General features: G+C 45.6%; 1 long non-coding RNA gene across 1 annotated transcript in view; it reads left to right on the forward strand.

Moving 5' to 3' along the window:
- Positions 1–2,936, forward strand: part of LOC106815616 — a 19,204-nt gene extending 16,268 nt beyond the window's left edge. Inside the window, exon 3 of the long non-coding RNA XR_001394762.1 lies at positions 2,897–2,936. This is a non-coding gene — a long non-coding RNA (uncharacterized LOC106815616). The remainder of the gene's footprint in view (positions 1–2,896) is intronic.
- Positions 2,937–4,007: the final 1,071 nt, after the last annotated feature.

Below are 4,007 nucleotides of genomic sequence, written 5' to 3' on the forward strand. Positions count from 1 at the left end.
CTCATCTCTCTTTCTCTCTCTCTCTCTCTCTCTCTCTCTCTCTCTCTCGTCCCGCCCTCTCTCTCTCTCTCTCATCTCTCTTTCCATAAAAGCTGAGCCCAGACAACGAGCGTCATTGTGTGCGCGCGTGTGTTGTGTGATGCGTATAAACCTTCCTTCATTCACGTTCACTCTGCTAGCATTGCTGTGACCGCCATCTCAATACCGAGCGCTCTTCCCAAACACGCTGAGCGTCGATGCATACATAAATAACCGTTTTTAACACTTCTACTTTTCAGTGACGTTCTTTTCCGTTCCCCACTCTTCTCTCTCTTCTTCTCTCTCCATCTCTCTCTCTCTCCCTCTCTCTTCTCTCTTTCGCTCTATCTGTCTGTTGTCCCTTCTTTGCATATCACTCCCTCTATCTCACGCGTTCGCTGGTGCACCTTAAATGCGTGAAAACTATTTGCCTTGTTAATTGCATTCAGACTCTCTCGGTTGTGCCGCCTGCTAGCGTCGAGGAGAGATCTAAGATAGTTTAACCTAAGAAATTTTTCTCCCGTGTGTCCATCTTGACTCTTGACCTCTGGCCGCTGAGTGCCAACAACGAATCGCCGGCTAATCTGTAATACTTCTGATCGCACCCATTGTGCCATCCTACCGCCGGAATTCGACAATTTATTAGCGGTCGACGACAGGCGACGATGACGTCAGCGCTAACCGAGCGTGACGTCACTTGCTGGCGCGACAAAAACGGCGCGCGCCACATCGCGCTTATGTGATTAGAAGTCTGGCCGCGCCATTATTCTGTACGATGTGCGTATACGTGGCGACAATGCCCGACCGATATTCCGCTCTGGCTGCTGCTGTTCCGGCGCTGTTCCGCGCGCGGCAGGAGATGGTTGAGCGGGCGGGGGTAAATACTTACGCGGGCGCCGAATCGTGGAGAACGTCTATCTACCGAGACTACCTGACAGCGAGCTTGCGTTGCTTGATCCTTCTGCCACGCTATGGCGCAGGAATGCTGGCCACAACGACTATCAATAAGTTAGCGACGTGTTCTCCCCTCCGGCGTTCATACGCGGCTCTGCTGCCACAGGGACGCTGTCATCATCGCCTAATACACCGGGATATTAACGCATGCGCAAGAACAGCAAAACTTATGCCAATACTTATACGGAAATAATTTACTACATGCTTACGTTTACCCATTGTGGCGGATACCTATTATTTACCGTGACGCAAATACCTCTATGTTTTACCCATTCAGCTTCGTAATACAGGTTAGGGGTCGTGCCATCACTGATCGTGCCTGAGATACTTTCTGTGGGGAATAAGATTTGGTTCCGGATAGCGCTTGCTTTCTGGTGCTTTCTGCGACTCGCTATCAACAGGGTTCAGCTTCTCCTCACTCTTCTCTCTCTTCTCTTTCCTTCGCTCTCTTCTTTCTCTCTCTTTCTCTCTCTCTCTCTCTCTCTCTCTCTCTCTCTCTCTCTTCTCTCTCTTTCTCTCCTCTATTCTCTATCTCTATCTCGTCTCTATCTATTCTATCTATCTAATTCTATCATCTATCTATCTATCTATCTATCTATTATCTAGTTCTATATCTATCTATCTTTCTTCTTTCTCTCTCTCTATCTCTATCTCTCGCATCTATTTATCTCTCTTTTTCTATCTATCTATCTGTCTAATATCTATATCATCTACTCCTCTCTCTCTCTCTCTTCTCTCGTCTCATCTCTCCTCTCTCTTCTCTCTCTCTCTCTCCTCTCTTATCTATCTATCTCTCATATCATCTATCTCTCATATTATCTATCTCTCTATCTAATCTCGCTCTCCTCCTCACTCTCTCTCTCTCTTCTCTCTCTCTCTCTCTCTCTCTCTCTCTCTTCTCTCTCTCTCTCTCTAATTCTTCTCTATTCTCTCCCCTCTCTCTCTTTCGCTTTCATTCTCTCGTATCTATCCTTCTCTCACTCCCTGTGCACGACACGGGAGTCATTTCATCATAGTGACCAAAAGAACATAGCTTGCTGCTGTCACCATTACGTATGTTTGCGTTCGTAGCTTACGCTATGAGATATCTGTATTAATGAATACTAGTGCTTATCACCTGTGTGCATATGCTGCTGCTTCCGATGCTCTATGCACAAGCACTTTGAAAGAGTTTCATAGTAAAATATAATGCTTAAAAATAACGCAAATTTAATACGAATACTACATAAATTTCTTAATGTTTCTTATACTGTCGTTTATCACCCAATTATGGCCGACAGTTCCCGTAAATTCGCTGTAAGTGCCTCTATGCTTATCACTAAGCCGCCGGCCATTACACGGGAATATTACAGGAAACTCGGCAATACATGGTGAAAGAGTGGAGTATAGAAACATTAAGAATTTTTATACTAGATTACATTCCGTATTATTTTAGCATTAATATTTTATTGAAAAGACGTTCCAATGTGACTGTGGCCGTCTATTGTTGCTCTCATAATCGTGCTCCGACCCACCGCCTCAACACTATAATTTATTCACATTACGACTTTTAGCTACATGTTGGTATTATCGCAATACAAGAGCTGTAATACGTTCCGTGTTTATACCCCCAGCCAGTGTAAGTGTGTAGCGAAAGAATTTTATACGTCTGCAACATTTACGCGTTTAATACAGGATGTTTCACACACCTGTAACAATCGATAAAATACGTGATACCCTGGTCGAGTACGCTAGCAGCATGACACTGTCACCGATACTATTAGCTTGCCACTGTCGCCCATTCTGGCATGACATCATCGCACGATGGCGTGCTGTCGCAATTTACTATGCGGTCGCTGCGCTGTGCCGGCCAGCTGTCGGGCGGTGGTGCCTGGATTTAAGCACTGCCTGTTCCTCTGAGCTTGAATGTTCTGTCGTTTCTAAGGGGCAGCGCAGTTTCGCATGCGTTCGAGTACCCGATACAGCGCCATTGCCTTTCCGAAGCAGTCGATGGTCGACTACCAGGATATCACTGATGATATTCAAAACTGTGATGCGTGGTTTACATTACTCTCTGCTCTCTCTCTTCTCTACTCTCTCTGCTCTCATCGCTCTCTCTCTCTCATCTCTCGCTCTCCTCTCTCTCTCTCTCTCTCTCTCTCTCTCTCCGCTCTCTGCTTCTCTCTCTCTCTCTCCTCTCTCTCTCTCTCTCCTCTCTTTCTTTCTCTCTCCTTCCCTCCTTCTTCCCTCGCACACTCTCCCCATTCTCTCTCTTTCTCTTTCCTTCTCTCTTTCTTTCTCTCTTCCCTTTTCGTTACTGCCCGTCTATCTCGCATCACTCACTCGCTCTCGCTCTACTCCTCTCTCTCTCCTCTCTCTCCATCTCTCTCTCCTTTCACTCTTCTATATTACCCTTCTTCCGCTCCCTCTCCCTTTCGCTCTCTCTCCCTCTTTCCCGCTTCTTTCCCTCCCTTATATATCTATCCTTCTTTTTCCTCCCTCCCTCCCTCTTCCTCTTCTCCATATAGTTTATGTTCGCTATGCGTTTTAATGATGACGTCATGTCTATTGATTGAACGCGTGACTACGATGATATTAAATTATTAATCATGAGTTACGTGGAGAAAAACACGTCTTGGGTTCATAGCGGACTAACGGCGTTACCGGACCGAGAGAGAGAGAGAGAGAGAACCGACGAGAGCAGAGACTGAGAGAGAAGAGAGAGAGAGCAAAAAAATGGACAACGAAAGTTCGCGAGCAGGTTTCATGCGTTTGAGGCGATGAAAACGAGTTCGCATGGAAACGCGCTTGCGCTTAAATGCCTATTCAGATCCAGTAGTACATTCCATGCTCAAAGTGAAGTATAATCCCTATCGTACACACTGCCGGAAAATTGACCAAAATTCGTGCTTTTGAAACAATGATACATTCTCATTTCCATGTGTATAGACCTAATCCATCCAATAATAACAGTAAGAGCTGTGCTAATGATAATGATAATGACCTTAATGACTGTACACAGATACTCCGTAATATCCCACAAGCAGGTGTATATT

Source organism: Priapulus caudatus, unplaced genomic scaffold (genome assembly GCF_000485595.1).
Source record: "Priapulus caudatus unplaced genomic scaffold, Priapulus_caudatus-5.0.1 Scaffold1158, whole genome shotgun sequence".
Lineage (NCBI taxonomy): Eukaryota > Metazoa > Priapulida > Priapulimorpha > Priapulimorphida > Priapulidae > Priapulus > Priapulus caudatus.